General features: G+C 44.7%; 1 pseudogene; it reads right to left on the bottom strand.

Moving 5' to 3' along the window:
- Window positions 1-3,042: 3,042 nt before the first annotated feature.
- Window positions 3,043-4,204, bottom strand: LOC121851802 (annotated as a pseudogene).
- Between the last annotated feature and the right edge of the window lie 7,019 nt (window positions 4,205-11,223).

An 11,223-nucleotide genomic window follows, 5' to 3' on the forward strand; every position in this document is an offset into this window, starting at 1 on the left:
AAGACCAAAGAGCTCTCCAAGGATGTCAGGGACAAGATTTTAGACCTGCACAAGGCTGGAATGGGCTACAAGACAATCGACAAGCAGCTTGGTGAGGTGACAATAGTTGGTGCCATTATTCGCAAATGGAAGAAACACAAAAGAACTGTCAATCTCCCTCAGCCTGGGGCTCCATGCAAGATCTCACCTCGTGGAGTTGCAATGATCATGAGAACGGTGAGGAATCAGCCCAGAACTACACGGGAGGATCTTGTCAATGATCTCAAGGCAGCTGGGACCATAGTCACCAAAAAAATAGTTGGTAACACACTACGCCATGAAGGACTGAAATCCTGCAGCGCCCGCAAGGTCCCCCTGCTCAAGAAAGCACATATACATGCCCGTCTGAAGTTTGCCAATGAACATCTGAATGATTCAGAGGACAACTGGGTGAAAGTGTTGTGGTCAGATGAGACCAAAATGGAGCTCTTTGGCATCAACTCTACTCGCCGTGTTTGGAGGAGGAATGCTGCCTATGACCCCAAAAACACCATCCCCACCGTCAAACATGGAGGTGGAAACATTATGCTTTGGGGGTGTTTTTCTGCTAAGGGGACAGGACAACTTCACCGCATCAAAGGGACGATGGACGGGGCCATGTACCGTCAAATCTTGGGTGAGAACCTCCTTCCCCCTCAGCCAGGGCATTGAAAATGGGTCGTGGATGGGTATTCCAGCATGACAATGACCCAAAACACAGCCAAGGCAACAAAGGAGTGGCTCAAGAAGAAGCACATTAAGGTCCTGGAGTGGCCTAGCCAGTCTCCAGACCTTAATCCCATAGAAAATCTGTAGAGGGAGCTAAAAGTTCGAGTTGCCAAACGTCAGCCTCGAAACCTTAATGACTTGGAGAAGATCTGCAAAGAGGAGTGGGACAAAATCCCTCCTGAGATGTGTGCAAACCTGGTGGCCAACTACAAGAAACGTCTGACCTCTGTGATGGCCAACAAGGGCTTTGCCACCAAGTACTGTTTTGCAGAGGGGTCAAATACTTATTTCCCTCATTAAAATGCCAATCAATTTATAAAAAAATTTACATGCGTTTTTCTGGATATTTTTGTCGTTATTCTGTCTCTCACAGTTCAAATAAACCTACCATTAAAATTATAGACTGATCATTTCTTTGTCAGTGGGCAAATGTACAAAATCAGCAGGGGATCAAATCATTTTTTCCTCACTGTAGGTTCCGTATAGTTCGGAGGCCATAGCGCCTAGGTATCGGGTGAAGGGACCGATATACCCTTCCTGCTAGGAACCCTGTAGTAAGACAACAACGTATGCAACGTGTGCCTCAAAGAAGTGTATTCGTCATATTTACAACACTACACACTGTTGTGCGTGGCATGCTCTGAACATTACCTACACGTATAAAAAACACCAGCACCTGGCTCTACGTAGCAATTACAGCAACATTGCAGAGTGTACAATTACACGTGCGATTCATCACAGGTAAGCTCACACCAGCTACAGCAACTGCATGGCACACAATACGCCTCACTGCAAGTGGCATGCAGCGTCAAGATGCAGAACTTTACTCTCATTCGGCACCTTTGGACTGCAACTCGCGACTGAGTGCAATGATACATTGCGTGCGATTCGTCACGTGAAAAGCCAAAGCCGTCTTTTTACACTATGCACTGTACACATACTAAATATCACCATACATACACACATTTCACCACACATCACAACATTTACTACGTTCTATTCACTGCACACTTGACACTACACTGCACTGTTAACCACAATAACTACACTATGCAAGGTGCGTACATAGCCATCAGGTGGGATGTACAGTAGACTTGCAGACCCCTGCTGTTACCATTATATAAAATGAAAAAAGTAACATCAGGCTAAGAGAAATTAAATGAAACCCAAAGGGATTAAAAGCAAAACAAGTGCAGAAAGTAGGCCTGACATTAAATTATTTTGATATCAACATATAGTGTATGAAGCAAAAAGTAAACATGACAAAAATGGCGATTTAAAGCTTTTGTGACTGCAGGGATTCATATTCTTGGTTCTTTCGGTGAAGTCACGCAGAAGGGAAATAATAAAAATAAAACAATAAAATTATCACGACGTTTCGATTGCAACACAAGCAATCATCATCAGGTGTGAAAACCACAGCAATATTACAAAAATGGTTCCCCCTTTTATTTTATTAAAGGGCATTTAAAAGGCAATAAAAACAGATTGGGAACATGCAGAAAAGCACGGCAACACCTGACAGCCACTTTAACAGTTACAATTCATACTTATTAATTTAATATGTAACCATCAAAATACATTCCTAATTCGTGTTTTATAAGGCAGCATAATGTTTTGCATATCGACTATTTCACTTCGACACTCAATAACTTCATCTGTACAGAAAGCCCATCGCTGCTTGGATGACAGCTAAACCCCTATGTATTTGTAATAAAGGACTCTCAGACGATGTTATTCTCCGTGTCCTTTATTGGGTTCTTGCTCGCACCCCGCGATGTCTCCGCTCCGACCCGCACCTTCTCCGCCTCGTGCCTCCGCACGTCGTCTGAGTCCTACGCTCCCGCTCTTTCTCTGCAGCCACACCGCTGCTCGTGTGCTCCGCACACTCCGCAGCCCCCTTGCTGCTCGGTGTGACTCCGCACACCCAGCAGCCACCCTGCTGCTCCGTGTGCTCCCGCACACTCTGCAGACACCCCCGCTGCTCTACGAACACCGCTGGCCGACGGTGCCGTGACTCCTGCCTCGTGGCAATCGCGCCACTCCTCGCCAGGACTCCGCGTGGCCTCTCCCTTCTCTATCCTGTCTCCACTCCCGATCCCCTTCCGGTTCTCCCTTATATCCTCCCCCTCACGTGACCCTGACTCCGCCCACACTCACGTGACCCTGTCCTTGCTCGCATTACATATTCTTGAAATGACAGAAGCCTGTGAATAAGGCGAATGCTATGGAAAATCGTCTCAAACTCCAGGTTACACATCTTCCAAGGTGTCATTTCACACGTGCTGGCCCCTCCTACTCAGCTTTGTCCAAAAACTCCACCCACACCTCCACATCCACAAACTGCTGGGGATTGCCTCGCTCTCCCTCAGAATCGGAATTCTCCTCCTGCTTCACGCTGCCTCCATCCACTTGCAGATTGGGTCCTGGAGTCGAATCTTGATCTTCACATTTCACCGTCACTTCTTCACATTTCACTGTCACTCCTGGCCGTGTTGCCAAGTTGGAATTTTCTTCTGATTCTCGTTTCATGAGAGATGGGCTCATTGCAGCATTTTGACTTTCACAAGTCGATTTCAATTTCTCCTTCTTGTGGATCTTCTCATGCCTCTTTAGCTTTCCTGATAATGTAAACTCCTTCCCACAGACAGTGCACTTGAAAGGATTCTCACCTGAATGTGTTTTCTTATGTTTCTGAAGATATTTTGAAAGAGCAAATGCCTTCCCACACGCAGTGCACTTGAAGGGCTTCTCAACCATGTGTGTTCCTTCATGATTACGAAGAGTTTTTTGAACGAGCAAATGCCTTCCCACACACAGTGCACTGGAAGGGCTTCTCACCCGTGTGTATTCTATTATGTGTCTTCAGATATTCTGACTGTGCAAATGCCTTATCACATACACTGCACTTGAAGGGCTTCTCGCCTGTGTGTGTTCTCTGATGAATTTGAAAAGTTTTTAAATGAGCAAATGACTTCCCACACACAGTGCATTTGAAGGGCTTCTCACCGGTGTGTGTTCTCTGATGAATATGAAGAGTTATTGGTTGAGCAAATGCCTTCCCACACACAGTGCACTTGAAGGGCTTTTCACCGGTGTGTGTTCTCTGATGAATATGAAGAGTTTCTGAACGAGAAAATGCCTTCCCACACACAGTGCACTTGAAGGGCTTTTCACCGGTGTGTGTTCTCTGATGAATATGAAGAGTTTCTGAACGAGAAAATGCCTTCCCACACACAGTGCACTTGAAGGGCTTCTCGCCCGTATGTGTTCTATTATGTTTCCTAAGATATGCTGACTCTGCAAATGTCCTACCACATACACTGCACTTGAAGGGCTTCTCGGCCCTGCGTTTGCTCTGTTGCTGCTTCAAACGTCTACTGCGATCCGTGCTGTATACACACTGGTCACATCGATGCGTTGTATCACCAGGCTGTGTTGAGGGTCTCTTCTCCATGCGATTAATTCTGTAAATATACATACACATTACACACAATACACACATTACAAGACAAGGATCCCCTGTATAGCCATAAAAGACTGTTGGGACAAGTGCTGTTAGCGAGCACCTATGAAGGCTGACACAGGCAATGAGGGGGAGGGTGGCCAGCATCACAAACGGGTGCCTTTGTCTCCCTAGCCGTGATGCTTACGCATCACACCAGGTACTCATTTTAAGCTGAGTCGACCTAGGGGAGGCCCAGGCTACGTCTCTGCCGCTAGGCCTACCACTACGACTGCGCTTCAGACATTCAGCTACAACAGGGATCCCAAATTTACAGTAGGACGTGGTGACAGTGCTTATTGGATGTGAATCCAGGTGATTTTTCTTTAAAGGGATGTGCGGCCACTAGCAGCCACAATGGATTATTTGGTGAGATTGCATTTGGTATTGGTACGTATACAGTTAACATATAACTCAACGTATTTATAAACAACAATGTGACCTTAAAAGGAGGTATATACAGCAATCCTTCACCAAATGCAGACTTACCAACCATAATTTCAGGTATACAAGGTTCATTATTTGTATAATAATTAACCAACAGCGGCCTGGAAATTAGAGTATTCACGTGTAAGCAGGGTGTTAAGGAAGTCACATGACGTGTGTATCATATCATTGCATTACAGCATGACATCATTTTATTGCGAAGTATTTTTTTTCAAGGTCTTCTCACCCGTGTGTTTTCTAGTGAATATGGAGATATACTGACCGTATGAATGCCTTTCCACACACAGAGCACTTGAAGGGCTTCTCGCCAGTGTGTTTTCTCTGATGTTCCTTCAAGTTATCCATCTGATCTGTGCTGTATGGACACTGGATGCATTGGTGCCTTTTACTTCCAGCCGTTGCCAAGCCTGTCTTCTCCATGTGATTGATTCTGCAGATACATACTTATTACACACAAATACAGGCAGACCTCGCTTAGTACGACCCCGTAGAATGATGCGTGTTTGTTACAGCGCTGTTTGTCCTAGAGATTTTTGTCCATAACTTGTTTTTTTTAACCTTCTTGGTTCTTTCGGTAAAGTCACGTAGAAGGGAAATAATAAAATAATAAAAATGAAACATAATAAAATACAATTCTCACGACGTTTCGGCCACAACGCAAGCAGCCGTCCTCAGGTGAAGAACAGGGCTGTCGGAAAGACAGCGTCATTCGGACAGGGCTGTCGGAAAGACAGCGTCATTCGGACGCTGTCTTTCCGACAGCCCTGTTCTTCACCCGAGGACGGCTGCTTGTGTTGTGGCCGAAACGTCGTGAGAATTGTATTTCATTATTTATAATTTTTATTATTTTATTATTTCCCTTCTACGTGAATTTACCGAAAAAACCAAAGAGATGAATCCCTGCAGTCACGAAAGCTTTAAATCGAAATTGTTTTTTTAAGTTTACAAAGTGCTCACGAGTGAGAACAGGCAGCAGCGCTAGCTAAGGAAACGTACCTGGCTCCATCATTCGCTCAGCCAATGAGAGCAACACACAATCTAAGCCATCCAGACCCCACTGCCGCGATTCAATTATCACGATTCATGGTCACGATTATATTTTAAAAACACTGACTTGTTTAGCCAGTTGAGAACTCACACGACTAGGACAGTCTCAGGCTCCACCTAAAAAAACCTCGCCACACAAATTTAGATTTAGGTCTTCACTAAGATCATGGAGGTCCTAAAGCCTTTCTCTGAGAATGACCTGGACTGGAAGAGCAGCAGCTCCTTCAAGCTCGTCTCCCTCCGCTACCTTGTAGGATGAGTAAAGTAGAATGCACTCATAAGTATAGTACATAATACTGATGCTATTATAAATCATTAAACTGTTTAGCATCGGTATTATTAGCGCTATTACCGATACCCCAGTGAAGCCCTCATTACTAATATGAGCAAATAATGTCTGTGTAACGCGCGTGACGTCACTCAACATGCCGCACCCCCATCATTAATATTCTGAGTACGCTAGGAGGTTAGAAGTTCACATTGTGATGTTGGTTGTTGTTTACCCAGGTACAGCCTCGCTTCTTCCATCTCGTAGCGATATCAATTGAGTAGCGGCAAGCACGGAATCTGTTCAGGTTGGAACGTTATGTTTTGTTTATGTAAAAAATCTCATTCATTGGATGTGTTGGATGGTGGCGGGTTTAACGATACATTCATATGTCCGCAATCTCACCTAAACACCTCTTATGGATAACATAATTGTATTATTAAGTTTGTTTTTGTAAATATGTATTTAAGGAATGCTTTAATGTCTGCCGGCCGAGTCGCCCTTGAAAAAGAGCTTCTTAGCTCAATGGACTTTACTCGGTAATAAACTTCTGATTGTGAGTGGATGAGTGGCAGAGTGGGCGAGTGGGTGAACGAGTGTGTGTGGGCAAGTGAGTGTGGGCGAGTGGGACGGTAAGTGGTAGACTGAGTGTGTGGGTAGATGAGTGTGTGGGTAGTTGAGTGTGTGCGTGAGTGAGTGGGAGGGTGAGTGGGAGGGTGAGTGGGAGGGAGAGTGAATGGGAGGGTGAGTGACTGGGAGGGGGCGTGTGACTGAGTAGGTGGGCGAGTGTGGGTGTGTGTGGATGGGCGAGTGTGTGGGCAGTAGTGCAGGGGTTAGCGCGCTGCGCAATAAACTCGGCAACCCCGGGTTCGATTCTCTCTCACGGCCAACACCAGTAACGATTATCTGAACCGGTCCCGGGCCTCCCCTATGTCGACTCTGCCTCAAATGAGTACCTGATGCGGTGTATAAACATCGCCACTGGGGAGACAAAGGCGGTCGGGCGTGGTGCTGGCCACCCAACCCCTACTGTACCGTTCCGCCCTTCATAGGTGCTCGCAAACAGCACTTGCCCCTACAGTCTGTTAAGGCTATAGGGAGATCTTTGTGTGGGTGAGCGAGTGTGTGCGTGGGAGAGTGGTTCAGGTGGATGAATGAGTGACAATTTAGTGGTTAGCGCGCTGTGCTACGAACCCGACGATCCGGGTGAGAATTCTGCTCACAGCCAACACCAGTGACGTTTACTGTGAAAATTTCGTTTCATTGCTTTCATGGCTTTATTTTGGTGATTTCTAAAAGTTTTTTGGTTTGGCCATGTTTGTTTGTTGTAGTACGGCGTAAGACCGATGGCCTTAATTTAAGTTGTCTTGTGGTTGTTGTTTGACTTGCATCCCACTGGGATTTTTGCACACAGCGTTGGTGTACGGTTTTTTTCTGCATTATTTTGCTGTCTTTTCTTGGATTTTCTGTTTGCACTTAGTCACATATTCACTTTAAGATGTTTTCTTGTTCATGTTTTTTGTTTGTTGCGGTTACATCCGATTCAAGAGCCGTTATGGCTCACAGGGCTATACCAAATAAATGAACTTGAATATCTGAACTGGTCCTACGCCTCCCCCATGTCGATTCAGCCTCGTGTGCCGTGCCAGCCTTCATAGATGCTCGCTAACAGTGGGAGCGTGTGGGTGAGCGTGTTGATGGACGAGTGTAATTGTGTCATGCTTTGATGTCTCATTCCGACTAAAAGTAAACGTCTGGACTGGTATCGTCCGAATATCCCAGTGCTGAAACGCGGCCTGCAGATTACTCAATCGGGAATACGCGCAGAAGCATCGCCACCCCCCCCGCGAATGCAAATCAAAAAGTCGACGATCCTGAACTAGAGTATGGAGAGTGAGAGGTGAAGTAGTCAGCCAGGTGAAGACAAATTAAACTTAAGACAAATTAAACTTAAGAGAATCAAAGCAAAGTCAGTCAGGCAAGGGCAGGAGGCAAGGCCTGCATGGCTCGGCCCCACGTAGTAACGTTCCAACCTGGACATCGATTGCATACTTGCCGCTACTCAATTGCTATCGCTACGAGAGAGAGAGAGGGAAGAAGCGAGGCTGTACCTGGGTAAACAACAACAACCAACATCACGATGTGAACTTCTCACCTCCGATCCGAGGGAGTTGTGCGCACAGAAGCAGCTCCTGGAATCTCGTGACGTCACACGGAAGCACGCAGCGGGAGAGATGACATGACGTCACTAGCACCCACACCGACTCCCCTCAAGTTAACGCGGATGTGTATGAAGAAATTATGGTAACGAGGCATGCCCATATATGGAGTAATTGGGCGTGACCGCAGAATTAATGGGTAAATTACGTTAATGAGCCGCCAGGGGTATTTGTTTTACTGCAGACTCAACATACAACGTCACCCCGGGCCTTTGAAGTTAAGGGAATAATAAAAGTATACACTAATTCGCTAAAATTGGTTCTGCTGAAACAGAAGTTTTCAGTTTCATTTACTAGGTATAACCGCGTGAGCCATGTGGCTCTTGACTCGGGTGCAACCGCAACAAAACAAAAACATGAACAAGAAACATCTTAAAGTGACTACACGCAACAGAAAAATCGTGGAAAAAACAGCAAAGTCTTCTAGAAAAAACACCATATTTCAACGCTGTGTGCAAAAATCCCAGTGGGATGCAAGTCAAACAATAACAACCATAAGACAATGTAGATTACAGTTATCAGGCTAACTCTGTACTACAACAAACAAACATGGCTAAACCAAAACTTCACCAAAATAAACTCATAGGAACTGTGATTCAAATTTAACAATAAACGATATACATAACTTGTACGACCAAACTTTGCAGCCTTAGTTGGCTGCATGAGTCACTCCATAACAGCAGGAGTATCAGTAGCAAAATCAACATTTTTCAATATACCTTTAAAGATCAGCACACTATTATCAAAACTCAAGATCATACTTTGCAGCGGTCATCCGGAATGATACATATGATTTCAGACCATTCTGAATAGCAGTGGCAGCTACGGGTGTACAACTCCTCTAGAGCAGTTTTGAGTGAAGATCTCACAGGTAGTAATCCAAGTTGCAGTTTATTGGCGATAGCATTCCAGACCCCGGGGGCATCAATAGAAAAGGCCCTTCCTCCAGTATTTGTACGGCAATAAGGAATGTGAAGCTGGTGAATGAGAATTTGTTCTTCGAAACAGTGAGGAGATCCAGCAGTTAGTCTGCTGATTTTTTTTTATAAGTACATCATGAATAAATAAGATCTGATGCACAATCCGTTGATCATTAAGAGAAGTTAAGTTTGACCCAATATAGAGATCGCAGTGGTGGGTCCTATACGGGCAGTTCAATGCAAATCTTAAGGCCGAGTGATAAATTGAGTAAAGCTTCTTCAGTAGAGTACTGGTCTGCTGGTTTATATACGAGTTACATTGAGGAAACCAAACGACATGTCTCGGACCGCATCCGTGAACATAAAGCAGACCTGAAACACGGTAGGACAAACACCTCAGCCGTGGCAGATCACTGTTACAACTCAGTGGGCTCACATGACATTGAGTTCTCCAAGACAGAGGTTCTCTGCAAGCCATCTGGCTACCATGAGAGATTCGTTCATGAGGCGATCCACATATACAAACACAGAGACAATTTCAACCGAGAATATGTATTCTGGCTCAGCAATCATTGGAAGGACGTAATAAACCATTTCGGATCTTAACTGATTGTGTTCACGTTTACGGTGACTTTCAGACCGCGTTCCACTCACTGGCATTGTATTCTCCGCAGGGAATGGATTCTTTGCTCCGCTGCACGTTTTCCCCCACGACTCACCCATTGACACGACGGTCAATGGTACAGTGTATAATAACAAATAGTATAACATTTATATGCTTAATACAATGTACAAAGTAACATATAGTATCGTAATTGTATAGTAAACATATAGCAGTGTGATACACATTAGGGTGGGTAGAATAATACATAGTGTTATATTAAAATGTATAAGGTATAGGGTGGTTTATAGCAATACAGTATGTAATTGTGGGGTTTATCTATGGCAGTATATAGTACGGTGTATGCTCGTGTGATGTAAGAGAATAAAGTTTAGATGGAAGCATATTATATAATTTTTACGACGTAGAATTGCAATGTATTACTTGCTGTTAGTAACTCAGCTTATTGTAGAGTATAGTAAATATACTGATGATGCTATGCAGTTTATACTTTAATTTTTTACGTAGTTTACACTTTAGTTTTCTACGTGGTTGTTTAGTAACTGCAGCTACATACTATTAACATTCCTTTCCTTTGTTAATGCTACTCCCTGCACCCTCCCTTGGTGCTGCTGATCCTGCATAATGCATGGGCATAATATGACTTTGAAACCCCCCGCCCACCTCCTACGCATTTTCCATGAATATGCTAAATTCCTCTTGATATGCACATTCTTTTGTTAAGGCGCTCCTCTTCCACCTCCTACCCAGCTTATATATAAGCTCCTAGCTTGGCAGTGTCTCATTCTTCACCTGAAGATGGCTGCTTGCGTTGTAGCCGAAACGTCGTGAGAATTATTTTATTTTATTATGTTTTATTTTTATTGTTTTATTACTTCCCTTCTACGTGACTTTACCGAAAGAACCAAGAAGATGTCACAGTAATAAAGTAGAGGCCGTATGGTAGCTTTTATCAATTCCAAGCAGAGCATATGGGGGGAGCAGTGCTTGTGTCGATACAGAAAAACATGTTTTTTATTTTACCAATATGATCAATGTGATCTTGAAAATTCAGTTTTGAATGACAGTCGCGTCGGGAATAAACTCTAGCATAAAATACCGACCTTGCGTGGTTTCTGTGGGTGTGGAGAGAGCGTTGGGTGGTGTGAGTACGCGCATAAGTGTGGTGATCGGCGCGCATTCACTAATAAACGATCGTGGACGGTCGGTGCAGGCGTGAATCACGGGTGAAGTAAGAGAGGTAACCTCGATTCGATTGTCGTTGCGATTGGGCCACGCTAACCATGCGCGTTTGCGCAATGGATTGACGCACGAGTATCGTCAGTAATAGCTCGTCATAGTGCGGGGAATTGGCGCGCGAATAACTTCATCAGCGCGACCATTTTACCCGGGTTTTGCGCGAAAATCCTGCTGACTACGCCAGAATCCCGTCGACGTTCCTCCGTCAT

Source organism: Callorhinchus milii, unplaced genomic scaffold (assembly GCF_018977255.1).
Source record: "Callorhinchus milii isolate IMCB2004 unplaced genomic scaffold, IMCB_Cmil_1.0 Scaffold142, whole genome shotgun sequence".
Taxonomy (NCBI): domain Eukaryota; kingdom Metazoa; phylum Chordata; class Chondrichthyes; order Chimaeriformes; family Callorhinchidae; genus Callorhinchus; species Callorhinchus milii.